Source organism: Rhopalosiphum maidis, chromosome 1 (assembly GCF_003676215.2).
Source record: "Rhopalosiphum maidis isolate BTI-1 chromosome 1, ASM367621v3, whole genome shotgun sequence".
Lineage (NCBI taxonomy): Eukaryota > Metazoa > Arthropoda > Insecta > Hemiptera > Aphididae > Rhopalosiphum > Rhopalosiphum maidis.
Window position 1 is genome coordinate 48,945,097 of NC_040877.1, and position 26,563 is coordinate 48,971,659.

Here is a 26,563-nt window from a genome sequence, read left to right on the forward strand (position 1 = left end):
ATTATACACAAAATGGCTCTTTACACAGTACTCTGTTTTATAAAATTCGACTTAATTATTGACGGCTTAGGCATCATCCCCGAAGACGATCTATCTAATCAATTGGTACGTGTTATAAATATTATTCAAAAAATGATGCTACTACGCGTGGGGAACAGCAGAGGTAGATTTGACACACACACGTCGTCCGAAGGTATTATTGTAGAAGTCTTACAAATTGGCACGAGTCAGCCAGAAGACGTCGTTATTAATACACCGGAGATTGACACAGCGGAATTGGTCAACAAAGAAATTGTTCAACTGCCACTGGTACAAGACGTCGTAGTAAAAGATGACGTGGACCGCCCGGTGGTGATAGAGGAGTTGGGTAAGGAGGTGCATGTTTTGGCGAGTACCCGTAGAAGGCGTTTCGCGTCTACGTGGGAACGGGTCAAACGCTCCGCTGTACGCTTGTGTTGCTGCGTGTGTTAGAAGTGCACAATGCCCGATTTTCAAGGGCAAAGTTGGAGTAAATTAACATTGTCCGGGTATACAGTGCCCAATTCGATTTGAGCACTGTAGGTTAAGTATTGAATATATTAAAAATATGTAAAAAATCTTACAGTGTACTTTAATAATATTAAAAAAGTCTAAAATAGACGCTATATAGAATATATTCACGACAGTTAAATAACAACTATTATGATTATTATATTCTACAAACATCATGTACTATTATAACACACGAAATTTCTGTTGTCTAGTCTAGGCACACGCTCCCCGTATTGGACAGGGACGTCGGGTGGTGACGGCGATTGGGTAGAGCGTTTACTATCGCATCGTCTACTGACGAGTGACGACTATGTCGATCGAGGACAGACGGCGGTGATCACGTGGATGGATGACATATATACAATGTGAGCTTCAACGGAAAATGTCGCAAACATTCACGAACAAACTCATCTCGAGCTCAAAGAGTTGGAACACTACGACAACAACAGCCACAACCATTGCCGAGGAAACATCTTCACTGTTCTCATCGTAACGGCTGCGTCGCGATCCGTCGTCGTCCACGCTCAACGGGTAAAGATCTATCCGCTTCTCCGTAGTCGCCCAGCCGGCTTCAGAGCGGAAACCAAATACATTCACGCCGGAAATACCAGACCATCCGGAATACAGCCGGCGATTGGAACTGCAGCGATTACGATTGTGCTGTTCTACGCACCGTTGTCCAGTTCAAATATATATTATTGACTCGATGACCTGTCTCTTCGATGTATACCGATAACCGCCTGGATCCTGTTCCTCCCGCGGCAGCGTATGTTTACATCCACCGTATAAAACTGAATTATAGGTCACATCGTGGTTGAAATCAGTAACGGTTCGGACAGTGTTTCTACACCGAGTTTGGAACCAGGTGCTAATAAGACATGTGATAAATGTTGCGTGTACGTGTCTTAACATTTTTAAATTTATTATTCGTACACATTATAATTAATTAAAAACAAAATACAAATAATAATAATAATAATAACATTATATTTTAATTTATTTTAATTTTATCTATAAATATCGATAAAATAGATTTGTGTGAGGGGCAAACCGGTGTGATTAGCTGTGGTAGGTCGACGGCGTAATAGTTTATGTCACCATGTTATATTGTCCGCTCACGGCCGATCGATTGTGGCTATAGTGGTTACTGCTCGTCTTGAATCAGTTTTGGCACTAGCTGTGCGGTGATAGTGGACTGTAATTCATATAGTTTTTATGAGACACTGAATGGAAGGAGAATATGGAGTACAGAAAATATTATAAATAGTATACCGAAATAAGCATTGTATCGAGAATACGAACAATTCCGACAATAAAAACAAAATATTAATAAGTAGTCGTGATACGATGTAATGATAATGAATAATGAAAAATATTCAAAACTTAATGATAATAACAATTTACAATATTATGATAATATATTTAAAAGGTTAGGTTAGTGATTATCTTACATCAATATTATGGGTAAGGTCGATCTGTGTCATAATCTATAGTAATCGTTAGTTTATCATATTGACTTCATTTTTATTGTGTATTTGCAAACTTCTCGGTGGTGACAGATGTATTGTGTACGCAAAATTGTTGAAGTGCATCACGAGGCCATAAAACTATTTCGGGTCTGTGTTTTGAAAAATAGGAACCGTTTTTTAAAGTTAAAAAGAGTCATGGAAAACCTTTAGAAGTTATAAATAAGAACAATAATCGAAGATTATACTTACTACTAAGATTATATTTTAAGTACAATAAATATATTTTAAAAAATGTTGGTGATTAATAAATATTTCATTGTTTTATTTTTGTATATTTTATTAATGTTTAATGCGCATGTTACGATTTGTCGTATTGCGAACTAGTCATACGATAGATTTTACACAAGTTCAAACTTCATCTTATTGTACTACACATTGTTCAACAATACAATATCATACACGTTACGATAATCGTATCAAACTATCAAACAAAGTTGTACAATATGTCGTATGATTAATTATATCGTGTAAGGGTCGCTTAAGACTCAATAGAATTTTATTCATAATTATTTTTTAACTTATAACATATATTCATGAATTATGATACAATACGAATAATATGATAATTATCATTAATTACATATTTACGGATATACTGTTTTTGTTATTAACTATGCACGACCTACCTAGTGTAGTCTACAACGGTGGCTGTTTGAGTTGTTAAATCTCAAGGAGCAAACTTCAAAATTACCTATTTACCCACTTTTACAGTTAATGATAATATAGTTAGACATATTTTTTACTTGTTGATCTATCTTCTGTTATGAATTATGATTAAACCATTTAAACCTGTTAAACTTAAAAAAAATGTTAGTCGTTCCTAATATTTTTATAATATGTCGTCCTTGATTGAGTCTATAGCGACTGTAGACTCTACAGTAGTACAGCTAGTCTACACACATACTCAGTTCAGGTGTTTGGACCAATAACACATTCTTCGAGGCGGAAGTATATAATATAATATGATAACACATTATAAACATAATAAAATACATTTATACATATTAATTATTATTATTATATAATATATTTACCTCTGTAAAGAAATAATGTATAGTGTATATCTATTAAGCTATTACAATTACAATTACATCAACCATTTACCTGATATTACCATAATACACTATTATACTAGCTATATATAGCATTATAGCAATAATTTATTCAAAGAAAATTATAAAAATAATAAAGTATCCACTGTTTATTTTGTAGTAATTTAAAAATTAGTACGGGTAGGTACTTGAAACATTACAAGTACCTACTCGTATATTATTATGCATACAATGACATTTTAAAATGCAATATTTTGTCAAAAATTAATCCAACCTACTATATAATATATGTATTTATATTATTAGATAAGTACTATGTATGTTACATACATATATAATAATGTCTAAAATAGTAAATTAAATTACATTAATAATACCTACACCTATTATATAATAATAATAGGTTGATAAACGATAGACTCCGTCTTTAGTTAGATTTTTTTTTACTGTACTCATATAAGTTTTATATCATATAATTTAACTCAAATTTAAAAAATCCATTACAGTGACAATCAAGGGTGGTTATGAGCATACATTTAACAAAAAAATAATATATAATTTGATACCATTTGCCCACATTGATCCCCATTGTATCTCCAATTTTCTTCAATATTCATTCAATAACTACTTTGTATAATATATATATTACGTATATATGATGACTGATATAGCATCGGCCGTCATCCGAAGTGTAAAACATTACCGTCTTGGCAGCGTTAACGTAAACAGCGTGGAATTACAGTGCCGCTATTGATGAATCGAGGACGAGCGACGTACGTAAAATTGTGGTACTCAGGTGAAACCTCCGCACACGGTGACTGCAGCGATGCAGGATCGGGAGTACGAAAAGGAGGAGGCACTACAGAGTTTGGCGACAGATCACCAGCGTACGTTCTCCGGTACTCCGTCGTGTGACGAGTTCAATAGGGTGTCGCACGTTCGTATATAGACGCGTTAGACCCCCTCTACATATCGGACAGCCGAACGACACACGCCTTTTACAATCACGGGGCCCGTCGGCGAAGGCGACACGGTGGACAGCGGTACCGGAGTGGACAGCGATGCTGTCTCGATGACACCAACACAGCAGTTATGGCAATCGTTACTGATTTATGACAGCTCAAGCGGTAGAGTAGTTGGCGTGCGGCGATGGAACATCCGTCGAAAAAGACAACAATGATAAAAATATTAAAAACGTACTGAAGCATATAACACCGAGTTGGTTGTCGCGAAGTGGTGACACACTCGGACGCACGCCAAAATAAAAACGGCGACGTGGTGTACGACATTTAAGCGTCGCAACGCGAGCGGAGGCTGACGAACGGCCTCACGCAATCGGAGACGCATAAAAATAATACAACGACCGATAAAGAAGCTATTTAAGGATAAAAAGGTATTTTGCGATCGTTCAAAATACCATGTCGGTGTAGGACGTAAGAAACGTTTCACCAAGATATATTGTAAAAATAAAAAAAAAAATAGAAATAAATCAAATATCATGTGATATGGGATTATGGAAACTCATAACAATTGTGAACAATTTTCGCCACCGTCGTAACGTGCCCCTATCACTGTAATATTTGGTACTCTAGTCGGGCGGCGTCTGTAACCGCGGCGATTTCCCTGCTAACCACCATGCCACCAAAGACTTTGGGTGGCTGAATAAAGTACGTAGTTGACTTATACCGACATAATATCCTTACTATTACAGTGGCGTCATTTGTACCGTGTTGGGTATACATTTACTTATTTAAAATCCCATATTGTAGTAATTAGGCCCACTTCATAAATTGATTGGCCTGAAAAATTGATAGTAATTTGCGCTTAAAGTGACCTGATTTATACGTCATGCGTAATTAAATAAATTTAAATGACGCAACTGACTTATTGCAGCCTTTTCTCAATGTCGCAGTCGTCCTGTCCGACGATAACACACAAGGTCGATGCACAGATCACCAGTATATATGTGATGGTAATGCAAACATTGCAAATTACATACAAAGATGAATGGTGAATTGTTGGGTGGATACGAAATTTACGCACCAATACGATATATGATTTTAAGTGTACCAATACACTCGTCACTCAATCAACACTAACTAATATTTAGTTATGTATATGATCATTTATTTTTTCAATACTTATAAAACTTAAAACCGATAATAATCTTCTATCAAAAAAAAACATATAAGACCTTTTATCTATAAGACCTAACATTTTTTTTCAAAAGACTTTTAACTAAAAATATCAATTCAGCTCTATTTTATTATGTTCTCGACTAACGGAATACTACACCGAGTGACAAGTTAAAGTACCGATAGTATGTTAAAACATTTCGATTAGACATTGTAATATTATACTATTATCATTAGTGTGTTGCTCTACGCATAAATGTAGTGAAATTGTGTGTATAATGCACAGTCCCGCTTACTGTCGCAGTCGTGATATTTTATAATTGGTTGCTTTTGGCTATTAGGTATATAACTGATATAATTTGAATACGACGATAAATCTACATTTAAAATTACTGTTTTGATAATTGAAATATTATATTACATAGTACACGTATCTTTAGTACTCTAGTAATTAGTATTATTTTTACAGGCAATTGATAAACTCCCGATGAGATAACAAACACTTAGCTGTGAAATGGTAATGTTGAATAGCGATTGATGGACTGGTTCTAAGTAAATCGTTGTAACCTTATACGCAAGTGGAAATAATGGAAACGACCTGCAGCTTGTTTGATTGTTGTATGCCAACGTTTGGAAGGTAAATTTAACTATATATTAAATTATATTGGGATAAATAGCTGGACTCGTCTCTTTAGAAAACGTTACATCTATTTTTCATTTTTAATGTATGCTAAAATGTTAAACATTGTTATTATTTTACTAATCCTGTATTCGTGTGTAATATTAATAGTTTTTACTTTTGCATGCTTAATATTCTGAAAAGATTCAATATCAATTATCTATGAATATTATTTTTTAAATAATTACAGTATCTATTTAATAATATTTTTAATTGAACTAAATTAAAATTGTAGATTTTTGAACTTTTATTTAGTGATATAGAGAAAATATAAATAAAATTATTAAGTTTTATAACTTGATAAAAAAATAAATACATAAATAAATAAATAAATAATAATAATAATTAACCTTTTTTTACTTTTATGCTTATGCGCATATTATAATATTGAATGACTGGACATAACTCTTTCTAAAAAAACCTGTCTGGAATAGATTAATAATAATATTATACGTCTGCAGGTATATAAAGTTATTAATAATTATGAACATTTACAATGAATTCATTATTTTATGATTAAAATTTAGCATATTAATAAAATATAAAAACGTTTTAAGGGTCTTAGATTTTTATATAAGAAAAGATTTTTAAATTTAAAATTGAAATTATATCCTATATCCAAGCTATAATATTATTATATTAGTATTATCGTGAACTATAAGTACGGTGTAAAATTAATTTTGCACGTGATTTGTTTATACTATACCTACTGTCTTACAGGTTTTATAAAGTAAATAATTAAATTAAAATATGAGGTAAGTTTCAAACTTAAAATGGATTAAGTGTAATATTAGGCATAACATGAAATTGTTTGAACATAAAAGTAAAATAAAAACGTGCATACAAACATAATACCGGCACCTACTAAAGCATTTTTTTAAATAGATTTATCCATAACATTTATGTGTTTTTAAATATCTACCAAAAGATAGACTTTTTATTATCATTATTATTATGATTATTAAAATAAATATTTAAAATGTATGCTTCAAGGCATAATAAACAAATGATATACATACACAAGATGGATGAAAATACAACAATGATATAATATGTACACGGGGAGTGAAACTATCCAGTAATTTAATCAAACGTTAATAGTTTTTACAAAAAGTTTAATAAATAAATTTTGTTAGATATTATATAAAGTATTATTAAAAATTCAACAATTAAATTATGAAACGATAAAAAAATAATGATTAATTCCCTTACATTCAACTTATTATGTATTGCAACGTTAAGCAGTGATTGATCTATATTTAATTTAATATATAATAGTTCATCAACGAATTTATAAATAAAATTCCTATGAAGTGTTTATATTACCTTATTAATTTTAGATAATCAACTATATTAATATTCGTTATATATTAACGAAAAGATTAAAGTGATCATTTCTAAACTGCTATGTACAACATCGCACAATTATTATAATGGAATAAATATGAATATTATATAAGTATTATTTCAAGCCTCATCACAAAGTTATCACTTTTAAAAAGCCATTTGTGATGTTTCAAATTAAATTCAATAAGCAATTCTTATAATGTTTTGCCAAAATGGCATGTTAACCAAAATAAAGATAAATATGATAATAAACATTTATTTCGTTTCTTTAATTAATTATTGTTGACTAAACGTTATTTATAGAAAAGATATTTTATTTTTACGAAAAATGTATAAGCCACTATGTGGGTATACCGTATGAATTTCTACAACTTTGACAAAGATATGTGAAAATTAAAATCAAATTATGGTTTTAATAAATAAATGTTTTTTATTAATAAAATGCAGATAGAATGCTATCCTTCACAATTATATTCTTTCATAATTATTATACGAATCGAGTATACACGCATAGACGTTTAAAATCACATAATCATCTACGTCATTACATTGTAGGTTAAGAAATCGTCAGTAATTTTTCGAAATTTATATATTTTGCTAAATAAACAAACAACAACATCATATTTTATTTTGACTATATCCAACATACTATTTTATTATTGTTATGCCTTATGCCAAAATAAACTTTTAATTTAATCTGTTTCGTGTTTTTTTAGTAAATATTCTAGTGAAAACAAGGTTTATATTTATTTGCAAAGTAATACTACACAGACATAGTACAGTAATAGATACACAATGTAATATGCAAATATTGTAACACAAAGACATTCATCATTCTTCTTATAATCTATAATTGCATGTATTCTAAGTTAGTGTGATCCATTGATTTTGCGTACACTTACGTACGAGCACTGTTCATTTAAATATTACGGCATAAGAAAATTCACAGGCCCTATTAAACATACTGACTATTTATTTAGTTTTACTTAATAAAAATATTTCTGACCTTATTTAAGTCAATGCAATTGATTATGTGGGTGAAGTGGCTCAGATGTCAGCAATGCTGACGATGGTACATTATCGTGCTACCTTAATAATAACGAATGCGTTGAATCGGTAGTGGATATTTTATTACGATTTGGAAACTCTAGATAACTTACCTCGGGATTATTCTGATGAAGTTCCGAACGATGAGTTTATTTTCGCAGCGAACGATGCAGACTAAGTACGGTGCAGTAGTATATAATACTACTAGACAGTACTAACTTGACTATTAATTTATTATTATATTTTATATATTTATTGAATTTATATATAATTTATTGATGTTCCACAGTTAATAAAATATCTTATAACTAATGTTAGTCAATGGCATAGCACAATCACAACCCGAACGGCTAGATTACATAAATATAAAATATAAATATATGCCGTACCACACAGGTGACGAAAAAGAATAATTATAATAAAAACAAATGAGAAACAAAAACATTTATGTACGACCTGATAACAACTGATGGCACTGATGGCAGGCGTCGGTGATGACGGTGGCTGTTGTTTCCGTTGTCCCGGCACATCGCTGGAACATCGAGCAGGGACCGACCAGACGGCCACAATCCACCGAACGTCGGTTGTTCAACACGGGTCAACGACCGCGTATACGTACGGAAGTTTTATAAAACAACAATCGATCGTGTTCGCGCTTCGTTGGACAAACGAAAAGCGTTTGGTCGCACTGCGAAAATTCGGACGGGCGATGGCACAAAGCGAAAAAGGCTTTTTGCTTGACGCAAAAACCCGAAAACAATAGATCGTAGACACGGGACTTGTGCGGCACGACGATGAGCGTGAGGCTCGGATGCGCGTAAATCAAAGGCGGAATACGGTGATGACGCGACGGTTTTACGACGACGAACCAAGAAAAAGGGACTGCTACGCTAGGCGGACGGTAAAAGATAAGAGATGGGGCGGCGGCGGCGGCGGCGATGGGCATCAGCGGTCATCGGCTAGCCCCCTCCCCCGGTCCCTCCGGAAAGACAAAGTTTACATGGAGTATAGTCTGCTGTACATCAACAGGGTTGCAAACGTTACGACGTAGGACTTGTCGCCGCAGAAAATTAAAATATTAAAAGTGTATCCATGATCCAACAGTTATTAATAATAATACATAAGTATGTTTATTTAAAATATATATCGTATAGATTTTCGTAACCCAATGCATTCGGGGTTAGTCACTTTTATTTAAAATAGGAAAATAAATATGTTAAATATAAATATTTTTATTCAAACCTTTTCATTTGACTTCTAATATCCCCAGAGATCACGTATTTCACTGCTTTTATTTAACTTGTTCATAAATGATATATAAATTTTCCAATTCGCGAGGTATGTCATTATATTATGCCATTATATTATTAAAATCTCCAATAATATTACTAAAAAATAGATAATTTTTAACAAGTTAGGGTCACACATTTTCGTTTCGTTCTATAATCGTATTTTTATCATACAAATGGTATATATATTTTTTTTTTATATATTTTTATTTCGAATGGACCAGTTTGAGTGAATTGTGTACCGTCTTTACTAGTCAGCTGGCAGAATACATCTTTAACATCAATGTTGACGACACAGACTATAGCTTTACAGGGGTGTGTATATTATATTGTATAGCTATACAAATTGTTCATTATTTTATGATGTTATACCTTTTTTTATATTTTAAATTTGATTAGACAAGATATTGTATGATACGCCTATCGCTAATTACAATATTATAGTATAAAAGTACCTCCATACAACATGACAAATGAAAATAATTTATTTACAGACGCGATTAAAGATATAGTTAGTACATTGTGATATATCATAGATATAATCTAGTTAATTTAAAAAGAAGTGTAAATTAATCGAGACTGGCCAACTATATGTTCCCAAGGAAAACTGTGACTACTAATAAATAATATGTAAAGAAAATTAAAAATGATAAAAAAATATTCATAGACATAATTGTATTAATATGTCATATTAAGTATTACAAAAACCGAAAACAGCCCAACTTTGAAAAGCTATATTTCGCTAACGAATTAACGAAAAAAATATCTTTTATATTGATTGAAGTTGAATACAATGTATTTATAAACCTTTGGTATTATAAAGGCTTAATACCAATTTAGTTCAATGTCATATGTAAGTGCCATTGTACACTTACATTTCGGGGAGAGGGATTCTTAATCCATATGAAAATTTTGCAAATTACTGCCCATCCATCCTATTCTACTGCTGCTACACTTTTAAGTACCTATATCGAATTGGCGGTTGCATATTTTTCTTGCAGACTATATTATAAGTCGTTAATTTTTAATAATAGATTTATTAAGTCAAAAATAAAAAAATAAAATAGTAATTCATTGCGTAAGTATGATTTTTAATTGATTCGTATTTTAATAACAAATCAAAGTATATAATATAATTACAGTAATATCCCTCGTAATCCGCGTTTTCTTTATCCGCGGTTGGATCCACGACTACATATTATTGCGTATGACCTAACCTTGCGATTGCGATAACGTTTCAGCGTTATTAAATGAACACTGCAGAAATTTATTTTTGACAATTCAAGATAATTCTTATATCGCTATAGGTATAACACATATACATTATACGTACTTATTACTTACTACTCACTATCACACAAGGATGAAAAAATTATAATACCGCTGAATGTCTTGTCAACATCAAAGAATCACTTAACGAAATTCAACCCACCACTATAAATGCTTTAGTTGTATGAATTAAACAATTATTAATTGATTAAAAATTGATTTTTAAAATTAAAAAAAAATAAACCTAACCTCCCTTTTTACGTTGATTTATGGTCTGGTTATCCGCGGTTATGTTATCCACGCAGTTTGCTGGAACGTAACCTCTGCGGATAACGAAAGATAACTGTTAAAAATATAAAAAAAATAAATCAATTATCATCAATCCTATTTAGGTTGCCTAAAAGGCTAACAACATTATATTTTGATTATAAAAAACGGTGAAAATGTAGAATACAAATAATTATTTTCAGAAACAAAATTTTCCATATGGGCTAACAGTAAATATAATGCATTTTGATAAAAAAAACATTGTACAATATGGTATAAACAATTTTGATAAGTAGCAAAGTTAAATGAATAAGATAAAAAAAAAACCGAAAGAAATCTTGCCATGTGGGCTAACGTGAGTAGGTAAAATACGTTTTTATAAATAAAACAATGTAAATAAATGAAAAACAAACGATATTTTGAACAACAATAATAAGAAGAAAACAATGATAGTAAAAAAGGAAAGCGAATAAAAAAAAAACATCGGTAGAAACATACGAAACTAGGCGAGGGGGGAAGATACGACGAGATGGCGATTTGGTGCGAAAAAGCAATGCCTCCGCAACGTTTTCCGTTCACCTCACAATACGACGACCACTAGATATCAAGGCGAGGCCTGACAGCATCGCTCCGTAGCGGCATTTTGCTTTCGTCTGTACCGCTATCCGTCCCTCGTCGTCAACCTCCACCATCGTTCTGCACACGAACAGAAAGCTGCTGAGCGCTCGCCAAACCGTCGTAGTGATCGACCGCATCGACGACTAAACTCGCGACACCCGACTGCCCACGAGTGGTCGGAAAACGTGCTCTGGCAACATACCACCGCCCACCATCCGTGCTCCATCTCGTATTCCCCCAACCCACTTACCTGATTTTGTAACCGTCGTCCTGCCGATGTCTTCGGTGGTTGTGGAGGGGCATTGTATGCGTGTAGAGTTTTGGAATTGAAAAATAAATCCTTCACTGCGAAAACTTGCATACGATTTTTTTTCAAAAAAGTGGTTTTTACCACTTTGGCGGTTTAAATTTGGATTTTCGGGAATTTTCTGATATAGCATGAAGGTCCGACGGTCCTTGTACAGGTTTCCTTGTTTTTAGAGTCATCGCATGTGAGTTTCCGTCTTAAAAATACGTAAATTTAGTTTTTTTGGAGAGAAACGTCAAAAAATATGCAAAGGCAGTAGGCGGCCGTAGTATTAAAATAAAAATCAAGATTTTTTTCAGTTTTTTCGCGCGCAATCCGTTTCAGCAACCCGTCTAACGATGCTTGTAAAGTTTCAGAGTCGAAAATTAAATCCTTCACCACGAAAACTTGCCAACGAGCTTTTTCAAAAAACTGGTTCTTACTGTACTTAATATTTAGATTAGATAGACAGCTATTGGAGCTGAACTATTAAAATTACAACATTATATAGATTAATTTTCTAATTTTTAGTTTTTAATAGTACAACTAAAATAAATAAATATTTCTCACTAAATGATGTAAAAATATTATATGGATCGCAGACTGGTCAGTTAATCCATATTATTTTATTTTAGACCTCCTATACTCCTAAATATAGCTGTTAGCTGTATTGACCAAGACTCAAGCCTAATTGGACGAATTCGGTTCACCAAGTTTCTGAGTTTTAACATCAATAGCATGGCGTATAAAGGCACGCCACTTTAAGCGCAAACTACTATTAATTTTTCAGGCTAATCAATTTATAAATTTGGTGTACTTATTCTACAATATTGGATTTTTAAAAAGCAAATATATACTCAATACGGTACAAATGAAGCCAGTGCAATAGGTAAGGTTATTATGTCGGTATAAGTGAACTGCACACTTTATTCGGCCACCCAAAGACCTTAGTGGCATGGTGGTAAGCTGTAAAAGCACCACGTTTAAAGACGCCGACCGACTACAATACCCCAAATATTACTGTGGCACTTTACTATGGCTGCGAAAATTGTTCACAGGTCAGCTTTGCGGAGGTCACAGTCACAGTCAGGATACATATAATAATATAATATTTATATATATTATATGGATATCGTTCAGTACCGTCTTGCCACCACAATTACACATCATCATTGCAGCACTCAAACATCTGCTGACCATCGGTCGTGTGTTTCAGTCATAATTTTTTGGCTACAATAAAATGTCTATTAGATATTATAAATGGTATTATATTATCATTAACATGTTGCTCTACGCATAAATGTAATCAAATTGTCTGTACAATGCGCTGTACAAGACGAGTAATGTGATACACGTCATAAGGTATAACTATTAACTTATATTATTTGGTCATTTTAGCTTTAAATATAAGTGTTATTAGCTAATGATACTTACTAAACAATATAAATTATGTTTTAATCATTCATTACCATGGACACCTGTTGGCGGTTTGAAAAAAAATTAATTTTTTGTATTTTTAAGATCGTAAAAATGCGTTAGACTTGAGAAACATGTGTGCAATAGCGGAAGAACATTCTTTAGTGCCCCTGGGGATGAATCTTGAAATAAGCCTTTATAGGTGACAGGTATTTTTGATGGAAGTATACCTACTTGTGTATTTTCCTTTCGAAAAATTTGCTAATTTTCGGACGATTAAGTTTTTTTTAAATAAGTACAATAATTAGGTACTTGTGAATAGCACATCACTGTTTAACCAATAATAATTGTTATTGATTTATATGTTATGTATTTATTTTCAATAGTAACACGAATAACTTACTACAGTTCTAGAATGGACTACCAAATAATATTGTTCATAATCGAATTATGTTAAAAATAAAACTCCCGTTTATTGGATCATGATTACGTATTTTGTTGATTTCCCATATTCGTAAATCAACCGCATTACCAAGTAGCAGAGATTAAGTGTGGAAATATTTAAAAAATATTTCTACAAGAGAAAAAAAAAGAGAAGTAGTTAGTTTATTATTGAAGTAAATTCTAAGAGAAAGAAAGTTTGACATAGCTAAAATAATATATGTTAAGTATACTTATACAAAAAAACATGACGAGGTGGAATAAAAAGTACCGCACGATGGGGGACATAAGCCTACCGAACGGTATGACAGTCGGTGCAATGCCAGAATACTCCGACTATTGCCCCATTAACTCACTGGAGGTATCGATCAGTACAATGCAGGAATACTCTAATTATGCACTATTCACTGATATTAATACCGTTCGATAAGTTTTTAGGGATGTCATTCACCTTCAATGCGCAAGTCTGACCGGGTGGGTCTTGCTGTAGAAAGATCAGGTGAATGACTGTTGACCTGTGGTGGGTCGTACGGCCTTTTATACTCGGGTTATCGAAAATCCCGGTTTCTTTGACGGATTCGCAAAGCACAATCGCTGATAACGATACAAAATTATGATATATTAATAGGTATGCAAATAATACTTTAATTTAAAAAAAATATAATAACAATAGTATGTCATGAATTAAAATTATAATAATAATAAAAATAACAATATATAAATAATGATTATCAATAACAAGATATTTTATAATAGGTAAAAAGAATAATAACAATATGATTATAATAATTATATTAAATATGGTTTAAACATATAGGTATAGTTTAAATGTTTAAATATAAAGAAATTTAGACTTTTTTTTTAAATATTGAATACAAATAAAAAGTTAAAAATATTTTTTAATTGAAAAAACAAGAGTTACTTAAATCAAATACTACACATCTATACATATTTATAAAATACTTATATATTAAAATATAGCACGGTGTTTACATAAACTTGATAAAAACAATTATTTCCAATAACATAGTCATCTCTCTATTGTTTATTTGTGGAATATAATAATATATTATTATAGTTATAATTTTAGTATTATCATAATAACATTATAATATTTAATTTTAATATTTTTAAGCATATAATTGGCTCTAGTGCCTAGTTGAGTTGGTATCTAAATCTCTATTTTCTATTCTCTATTCTTAATACTAAAATAATTACTTGTAGATGAATAATTTATATTAGAACAAACAAAAACATTTCAAACAGCATCATAGATGTCGAACAATTGCAGAAACTTATGTAAATATAAAAATGTATTGAACTACAATATTTAATTAATTAAGTAATTTAATTAATTCATACGTTTAAACATTATAATTCATACGTTTATATGACTACATGAGAAAGATATACAGTTTAGCACTTATTTTTGTAATAAGTGATGAACATTTAATTATTGTATTTGACTGATTATGTATTAATTTATATCTAGTTATCATTGTACAATGAATTACCTATTTCAGAATTAAGGGTATTTTATAAATGGTTTTTCAATGCAACATATTTTTTATGAGTAGATAATTTTTGCTTTTACATACAATGCTAAGTTCAAATATTGATTAAGTGTTATAACTTATAAGTATTAGGAACAAAAATATATCTTTTTTTTCATTTAAAAATGAGTTTATCGAAATATTTGTTTGATAATAAACTTAGGATTTTACAAAATAATTTAAAACTTTTTATGAAGAGTATTGACAAATCTAAGTGAAAAAAACTACAACATATTCCATGGATGATTCTAAAATACGGTTTTTAATATTTGTAAACATTTTACAGAACGGTTTTAAAACTCAATTAAATTAAGGACTATAATAATTATAATTAAAACTGATGTATAGTATATTATTAACGATAATAAGAAATAAGCAGTTTAATATATATATATAGTTTATAAGTTCATAATATTTATTTAAAGATAACAAATAACAAAAATTATTTAGTTAGCGTATTATTTTATAAGCATTTATTATAAATTATAACATAAAAATTAATAAATATTTTACGTTTTATGTTATGTCCATAGCCAACATACGAAAATTAGAAATAATACTAATTACTAAACACCAAAGTACTATAAATTAATTAATAGGTATATAGCCAGTGGCCTGGCAAGGGTATAGCCAAGTGTGCCTATAAAATCATCACTCTGCTCCGAATTTAAATTTAGGCATAAATTTAGTTCAAGGGATATGGACACTGCAATTCAGAATATCGACGTATATTTCAGCGGTTGGTAAGAAACGAAAGAATACCGTAAACGGCATAAACGCGCATTCAATTTGTGCTTTTTCACACCTACGTATCATTTATTACATATATGGTTATATAAATACGGGCTAATACCAAACTCGGTTTCGAAAAGTTTTCTGTGCCGTCACTAATATAACATTATACCTAACATGAAGTGATTCAGAAGAAACTTGACGAGCTTTAATATTATTAAAATTAATACAAATTAACACTGCGAAGAAATAAAGCCATAGGATAAATTAAATGTCATTAATTATATTATATAAGTATATGAGACTTTAATTACTTATATTACAGGCTTATGATTTTAATATAATATTTTGTTGTAGATACATAATACATGCGTTATCAAAACAGTAACTTTAAATACAGACTCGTTGTCGTATTCAAATTATCTATATATATATACAGTAGAATCCACTTATTTGGGACACCACATAAAAGGGACAATAATAATAGGGAAAGATTGGCCTAGTCCGGACATGTATCGGTTTGTTAGTTAGTTTCAGAGTCGAAAAATAAATCCTTCACCACGAAAACTTGCAAACCATTATTTTTCAAAAAAGTGGTTTTAGCGTACTTAGGTGGTTTAAATTTGGATTTTCGGCAATTTTCTGATGTAGCAGAAAGGTCCGACGGTCCCTTGTACAGGTTTCCACGTTTTTAGAGTCATCACGTGTGCGCTTCCGTCTTAAAAATACGTAAATTTTGGTTTTTTGGTGAAAACGTCAATAAATTAACAAAAGACGTGGGGGGCCGGAATATAAAAAAAAAATATCGACTATTTGGCGTTTTATTGCGCGTAAACCATCTTAGAAACCCCGCTTGACGTTGCGTGTAAAGTTTCAGAGTCGAAAATTAAATCCTTCACCACGAAAACTTGCAAACCATTATTTTTCAAAAAAGTGGTTTTAGCGTACTTAGGTGGTTTAAATTTGGATTTTTGGCAGTTTTCTGGTATAGGAGGAAGGTCCGACGGTCCCTTAACCAGGTTTTCACGTTTTTAGAGTCATCGCGTGTAGGCTTCCGTCTTAAAAATATGTAAATATCGATTTTAAGGTGAAAAACTGCAATAAATGAACAAAGGTTGAGGCCAGCCGTAGTATAAAAAAAAAATATCGACTATTTGGTGTATTTTTGCGCGTAAACCGTTTTAGAGACCCTTCCGACAATGCGTGTAAAGTTTCAGTGTCGAAAAATAAATCCTTTACCACGAAAACTTGCCAACGAGTATTTTTCAAAAATACTTAGGTGGTTAGATTTTGAATTTTCGGCATTTTTCTGATTTGGGAGGAATGTCCGACGGTTCTTAATGTACGTTACATTGTTTTCAGAGGCATTTCGAGTACGCTTGTATATTAAAAACACCTAAGTTTGTTCTGTTCAGTGTGTTGAGACTTCGTCCTCAAACTCCAATTGTCCCCCACCACTTAAGTGATCGATATGATGACGGCCACTAAATCAGTTAAGTGGAGATACAATACAGAGCATGAACGGTGCTCGCGGATGGATCATCACGACGTTTTGTTAGGAGGGTGCCTCCTGGTTGCTTTCGGTTTTTGTGTGGAACGATGTTGATCTTGACTACAACGACCGGCTAGTGGTACTGATGTGAGCAACGATTGCCCCCCGGGGAGGTTCCATGTATGCATCAGACATCACTCAGGCAACAACATGATACGACGGAGGCGACGAAGACTTTTGGCATGAGGTCAGTGCAGAGTGACGATATATTGTTTTGAGTTTGGACGTTAGCGATGGTGTCCTGTGGCGCTTTACTCCAGCTGCCACCGTGGTTGACAGACCCGTCCGACTACGGGACACGCTATTGGCGTGGGGGAGAGCATAACTCTCGTTTTCGTTGCGAGGCGAACTGAAGCCGGCCGGGTTGCGTCTATCTGGTGGCCGCCAGTTCAAAATCTTCTTCATTCGCCCTGTGCCGTTTTTGTCTCCGTCGCTCGTCCAAGAGTCGTCGTTTGCACCGCCGTCTGACGTGCGCACGGCATCGTCGCTCACCGTCAACTATCACTCTCGTAGCTGTCGGGCTTTGCCATGCCGTCTAGTGGTCGTATCGTCCGGCCGAGCGAAACGATCTCGTGACACTCGTCTGTTCGTGGAACTGTCAGAAAACGATGCAGAAGCGATCAGTAGCCTGTAACATATTGCTTTTTTGCACCGAATCACCATATTGTATACCCCTTTACTTAGTTTTGTGTCGTCCTGTCGATGTTTTTTTCTTTTTTGTTATTATTGTTATTATTGTTTTCTTGTTATTTTTGTTCAAATTTTAATTTTTTTTTTATTTAATTTTTCATGTTAGCCCACATGGAAATTTTTTTTCCTTATTAATTTTCTATCTCGTTATTTCACTGTCCTATTTAGCAAATGTTTTATTCCATTTTGTACACTGTTTGATTTACCAACATGACAAAATGTTATACATATAGTATTAGCCCATATGGTAAATATTTTCTCGAAAATTATTTTTTGTTTCATACATTTACATTCTTTTTTCTTATTAAAATGAGTTACAATATTGATAGCTCTAACAGCAAGTTTTTTTATGAAATTAATGATTGTTTTATTCGTCAAAACTTTTTTTATAATCAAAATTTATTATGTTGTTAGCCTTTTTGCAAGTTTTTTTTTAGTATAACTGATTTTTTTTTTATTTGTATCAATTATAATATATACACCTTGATTTATTCTGAAAATATCAATTAATTAATAACCATATTTACTCAGTGAATTACTGTTTTATTTTTATTATTGAGTATATAAATCAAACTTAATAAATTAACGAAATTTAAAATCGTTAAAATATTCTCGAAACTTATTGCAAGTGATATTTTTAAAAAAGTGTCTACGAAATAGGTTTAATAGTAGAACTATCGAATAAAAACTACTTATAAGAAAAATCAGAATCCGCCTACTCGGGCCGCAATTATTTACGTATTTATTTTACGAGCAAAGTAAAAAGTCGGACATTGTGCATTTCACCCGATTTTCAAAGGTAAAGTTGGAATAAGTTAACATTGTCCGGGCTTTGTATACAGTGTCCAATTCGATTTGAGCACTATAGGTTATATATTGATTATATTAAAAATTTAATTACAAATCTTAAACTGTACCTATATAATCATAAAAAAAATCTAAAATAGACGCTTTATAAAATATTATCATGACAGTTTAATTAATACTAATATGATTATTATATTTTTCAATTAATATATACTATAACATACTAAATTGTCGTTGTCTAGTCTAGGTATACACTTCCTGTATTGGATAGGGACAACGGATGGTGACGGCGATGGGCCGTCTACTGTCGCATCGGCTCCTGGCGAGTGATAACTATATCGATTGAGGATAGACGGTGCTGATTACGTGGATATATGACATATATACAATGAGAACTTCAACGGAAACCGTCGCAAATATTCATGAACAAACTCATCTCGAGCTCAACGAGTTCGAACACTACGATAACTACAGACACGACCACTGCCGAGGAAGCATCTTCACTGTTCTCCTGGTAACGGCTACGTCGCGTTCCGTCGTCGTCCACGCTCAACGCGTAAAGATCTATCTGCTTCTCCGTAATCGACCAGCTGGCTTCAGAGCGCCAGAGAGGAAACTAAGCTTTAGCGCCAGAAATAACAGACCATCCGGAACACTGCTGGCGATTGGAACTGCAGCGACTACGAATACGCTGTTCTACACGCCGCTGTCCAGTTCGGACATATAATATTAGCTATTATTTCAATGACCTGTTTTTTCGATGTATAGCGATAGACGTCTGGATCCTGTTCCGGTTTGCAGTGACCGACCACCACCACGGTACTACGGGCAACAACGACACAATACCGACACCACGCCTCACGCCTAACGCACACGGTGGGACGGGAAGACAAGTCGGTCCGGACGAGTACCGGCCGCTGGTCGTCTCGCTCTCTTGCGTGAACCGTCTTATCGACAACAGCGACAACGCTGCCTAGTCGTATGTAAGACCGCGTAATGCATAATTGTGTATTCTCTTTTATGTCGTCAACACCTGACATATTGACATTTAACAACTAGCTATTGTGTACCGTTGTTTATCATCTATAAAAAATACATCGTACAAATAGTGAAATTTGTGTTGTTCTTTTATACTGACCTACCACCATAGCCGCGTCAGCGTGTTAACCACGTTAATTTTATTTTATAATCAATAATATTATCTTTTATTTTAATTTATGTTACTATATATATTTATATATACCAAGGTATTAGACATATGTTTTATATATTTTAAGTAGTACTTATTTTTTTAAACTAATGATTTAGAAATTAAAATTTGTGATCATTAAAAAATGACATAATATTATGTATTGTTATATTTTTTTAAATAATATATACAAGTATATTTGGCACCTATTAATTTAGGTTTGATGTTTAATAATTTATAACTGTTTCTTTTTAAAAATACAAATTATTTTCCATGAATTTGTATAGAATTATTATTTTATTTTATACTGTTATTCCAAGTAATTCCTAATAAATTCTGTACAACGAATGTAATGTTTCGACAACTGTGTGTACTTTATCGAGTATTATATTGAAGTCTGTGAAAATGTCTTATAAAACACCCAATTTTTATTTCAGTACAATAAAAAAAAATAATGCTCATCATTATATAACTAAACTTCCATTTAACGAAATTTTATGTTTAACGATTTATTTTTGAGATCCATGACTTTCACTATTAATTATGAACAAAAAAAGAGACCACAAAAACAACACGATTACATAGGATTATTTGTGCAATGTTGATATTTAATAATTATTGTCAATTCGTTAAATTTTCTTGAATAATAACATTATAAACAAATTTTAAAATCTAAAAACGTAAAAATAAAATAAAGTATAAAATTAATCATTTTTATACCTTGGTATGTGTTACAAAATACTTGACACACTTAACAAATATTTTATTATATTTTTATGAATCAAATACTAGTTTATTTATAAATAGTTAACATATTTCAATGCATACATCGCAAGTATTAAGTAAAATATAACTTATAGAAAAAAAAATATTATTTGAAAACAAAGTAATACAGTTACATCAAATATAATACCCGTCCTACGGTTAATAATATTTAAATTCAACACTTGTCTAATTCTAGAATTAAACTTAATATTATTATATAATAAAAGATATACAATATACTATATAAATCAATAATAAATATAACTGTCTATGTCCTATGATATAATAATAATTTATTGAAAATATTTAGATTTTATAGACAGCTATTGGAGCTAAACTATTAAAATTACTACATTATATAGATAGATTTTTTAATTTTTAGTGTTTAAAATACAACTAAAATAAATAAATATTACTCACAAAATGATGTATAAATATTATATGGATCGCAGACGTGTCAGTTAATCCATGTTATTTTATTTTAGACCTCCTATACTCGTAAATACAGCTGTTAGCTGTATTGACCAAGACTCAAAGCCTGATTGGAAGAAATCGGATCACCAAGTTTCTGAGTTTTAACATCAACAGCATGGCGTATAAACTTTAAGCGCAAACTACTATCAATTTTTCAGGCAAATCAATTTATAAAAAGGGTCTAATTACTATACAATATTGGATTTTTAAAAAGCAAATATATACCCAGCACGGTACAAAAGAAGCCACTGCAATAGGTAAGGTTATTATGTCAGCATAAGTCAACTGCACACTTCATTCGGCCACCCAAAGAATTTGGTGACATGGTGGTAAGCTGTAAAAGCTCCGCGGTTAAAGACGCCACCCGACTACAATACCCCAAATATTACAGTGATTGTGGCACTTTACTATGGCTGAGATAATTGTTCACAGGTCAGCTTTACGGTGGTCAACGGTAATAGCAATCAAATTTCAGTCCGGTGTATATCCGAGAGTTCGACACCCGTAAACTCGTTACACGACGGGGTGCCGTAGTACTTACGCCGGTGATTTGTCATTAAACTCCGTAGTGCCTCCTCTTTTTTATACTCACGATCCTTAATCGCCATATGAGTAAGTTTCACCGGAGTACTACAATTTTACGTACGTCGTCGGTTCGTCAACAGTGAAATTGTAACTTTGTGTAATTCCATGCTGTTTAAGTTAACACTGCGAAAAACTTAATAAATTATAACGATAATTAAATTCTATAATAATTAGAATATTAATTGGTTAAAAAAAATATGTCATGTTCCTATTTTAATTATAACCTGTATTTAAATTTAAAAGTAAAAAGCTTTATTTAACATATAAAATATTATGTTGTTTATGTTATTACTTATTAGTAACTTACTAAGATCTAACAAAGGTAAACTTTTATTCGCAAAAAAAAAGTTTATGTGTCCTGCGTCGTTGAACGTCGTTTTCGTGGGTCCAGAGATGCTGACATCTGTATTCCTAGATTTATCATTCAATTAATATGTATAAAAAAAAAATTCATACAAATTTTTTGAAATATTTATACCTACTTGTGTATTTTCCTCTTGAACAATTTGCTAATTTTCGGAAGATTAAGTTTTTTCGCAATAATTTCAATAATTAGGTACTTGTGAATAGCACATCACTGATTAACCAATAATAATTTTAATTGATTTATATGTTATGTATTTATTTTTAATTGTAACTCGAATACCTTAGTACAGTTCTAGAATGGGCTACCAAAATATATTGCTCATAATCTCAAATAATGTTAGAAATAAAACTCATTTTTATTGGTTCATGGTTACGTACTTTTGTTGAATTCCCATATTCGTAAATCAACCGGATTACCAAGTAGCAGAGGTTAAGTGTGGAAATATTTCAATAATATTTCTACAAGAGCAAAAAAAAAGTAGTTAGTTTATTACTGGAGTAGATTATAAGAGAAAGAAAGTTTTACATAGCTAAAATAATATATGTTAAGTATACTTATACAAAAAAACATGACGAGGTGGAATAAAAAGTACCGCACGATGGGGGACATAAGCCTACCGAACGGTATGCCAGTCGGTGCAATGCCAGAATACTCCGACCATTGCCACATTAACTGGGCTGGAGGTATCGATCAGTACAATGCAGGAATACTCTAACTATGCACTATTCACTTATACTAATACTGTCCGATAGGTTTTTAGGGATGTCTTTCACCTTCAATGCGCAAGTCTACCCGGGTAGGTCTTGCTGTAGCAAGATCAGGTGAAAAACTGTTGACCTGTGGTGGGTCGTACGGCCTTTTATACTCGGGTTAACGGAAATCCCGGTTTCTCTGACGGAACCGCAAAGCACAATCGCCGATAACGATACAAAATTTTAATAATATAATAATAGGTATGCAAATAATAAATTAATTTAAAAAAATATAATAACAATAGTATGTCATGCGATTAAAATTATAATAAAAATAAAAATAACAATATATAAATAATCAATATCAATAACAAGATATTATATAATAGGTAAAAAAGAATTTAATATTATCGGCATGTGTATAATAGTAAGACTTTGAACTTTACGCCAAATAGATTGCCGAAAGTTAAATAGACACCCTTTTATGGGAGTATCAGAACCAAAGCACTGCCGAATGGAGACAATCATTCCAATTTCAAAATTTATTTGGAAACAAGTAGGATTGAACTCTAATCCATTTCTCAATGTCGCTTCTTTTATTATTTCAAACATTCTCAAATATGTCGATGTACTTATATTGAGCAATAATGTGTAAGCCTAAAAAAATATATTTAAACATATAATACTTAGTATGTTACTAAATTATAAAATTATATTATAACTACTAGGGGTATTATCATTTCTATAACAAAGCAGTGTAAGGTATACAATTTGTGTATACATTTTTGCTGCTGAATTATATTTGCTATCCATAAAAACTGTTTTACCAGAACAAAGACGTCGTAAAAATCCTTCGGTACCAAATACAATGATTTTATTATCCGTACCATCAAATACTGTAGGTAATAATATTATAATTAGTAATAGTATTTAGAACTAAATCGTTTAAATAATTTAGAATAAATACCTAAAAGAAAATCTTTTTCATCATTCGTTGATCGCCAATTACCTTCAATATCTAATTTAGACAGCTTTTTAGGTAACGTTGGCATTAATTTCATATGTTTTCTGTATGCCAAACTTTTTACACTGGTATAAATTGGTATATAATCCTTTACCTTACTTCGGATTCCGTAGAATCCTCTATTCCTGAAGCCTTAATTGATCTTCGGATTTCATTAAGTGTCTGTGGTATAGTCTTTGTGGGATTTATCACCACTTCGTCCTTCAAATAAGTTATTTTCAAGTTATAAAACATGTATTCAAAACTAATTTTAAAAAATGGTATAAAACTCATGAATAAAAATGTATAAATTAAAACAAACTCACTTTAATCTTATTTCGAAAACCATGTTCAGCCAATTGGATTCCATGCATCGGATGGATATGCGTTTTTGACATTATAGCATTATTGGAATCTTCTCTGTGTATTGCTCGACCTCCATAATTATCAATACATTTATAATAATGGTTAAAATCTCTTGTTCTATCAATTCGATGTTTAAAATCATCCAAAAATCGCTCACCAATGAAGAATTAGTTAAGTAGAATCTTTCTTGATTTCGTTTTTGAAAAAAAAATAATAATTACAGTATTACCGAAAAAATAAAGTATCTAATAAAAGAATATATTATTATATTTCATACAATATTATAAACAACGTGCTAATGGATTTATTATACAAAATGATGTTATACAATTCTTACATGAAAACCTACACAATATTTAAATTTGTAAGCATAGTATTTATATTATGTATTCGTAGATATTATCAATAAATTCAATATCCGAAAATAAAATATGAAATCGTATAAGATGTATTAAAACTGTTTGATTACTAATTTTTTTAGGCTAATTCAAATGCCACAATTAAGTGTATCATTTGTTTTCAGTCGTTTGCGGCGGTAGTACGCATATCTTTATTGCCAAGCTATTGTTATTTTAAATACTTTGAATTTAATAATATGTACTAATAGTTACCAAAATATTGTATAAGAACATCAAGAACATACCTCGGTCCAGTTACAAAAGATGTATTATATTTTTTGATAAAAAAAAAACACTGATTTTAGAATACTAAAAATTAATTAAATTTTTACTTTGGCTTAAGAGTAATGAAATACATTCCCAGTACACTATTTTCCCATAGCAACTATGTACCTAGTCATAGGTCACAATAAAAGTGTATGTTGTATTGAAAAACTATTTATAAAATACTCTTCATTCTAAAATAGGTCATTGATTATACAAAGAAAACAAAATAACCTGTGTATGATTTAACTTATTTTTATAAATTTCAAATAGTTAAAATATTAATAAATACGTATTTATTATAGTATTAATATCAGCATAAAAATTAAATATATACCAACACTTTTACAAAATGTGTAGGCACATCCAAATGATCGATGTGTGGAGGGTGTGTGTAAAATATTAGAACGCAATATACAAATTTGGTATATAGACACCAGTGCGCTTTTCATATCTTAACAAATTACGTAAGGTAAGATTTGTACGTCACAGCGAACAGCTGATGTATAGTTTTCGACGACAGCGAATGCACATGTAAATTACTGCGGACAGGACTCTGTAGTCTAGAGACAGCCATTGCACAGGTCCTAATACTGTGTAACTACCGTCCTGTTGGCTGTCGTAATACTGTCTGTATCCTGTCGCCGTCGATCTCGCGCACCTGCACCGGTTACACCGTACACGGAAACAGCAGCTGAGTCGACACTGCTGACATTTTTATTCCAAGCAACTCAACCAGTACCGCCTTTTCCATCAATACGTCGTCGCTAACGTAATCATTACTATTGGGTCCGAGTCGTTGTCCACGTGTTCATCAATAGCCGCTGTATGGTCCGTCATGACGCGATAGCGATAGCCACTGTGTAGCGACGCGGTAATCCAAACGGCTTCAAGTGTACATCGCTATCGTTCTTCTAATGTACTTATGTGTGAACAATAAAATAGTAATCATAACGATTATTACGGCTACATAACTCATATGTGCGTCGTTATATTCCAAACGTCAATAACGATTGTAATAAGTGTGTCATACTTTATAGTAATCGTTTGTTTGATTCATGGACGCCTCCCCGTCTACCATTTCCCCGTCCATACCGCTCTCCGCTAATATTATATTTATATAATCTTGTAAGGTTAGGTTATAAAAATAAAAATGTTAATTTATAATAAGTATAATATAAAATTACCATAAAACATTTTAATTTTGTTGTTCTAAATTA

General features: G+C 31.7%; 1 pseudogene; it reads right to left on the reverse strand.

The window, feature by feature from the left end:
- Positions 1-903: 903 nt before the first annotated feature.
- Positions 904-26,183, reverse strand: LOC113561229 (annotated as a pseudogene).
- Positions 26,184-26,563: the final 380 nt, after the last annotated feature.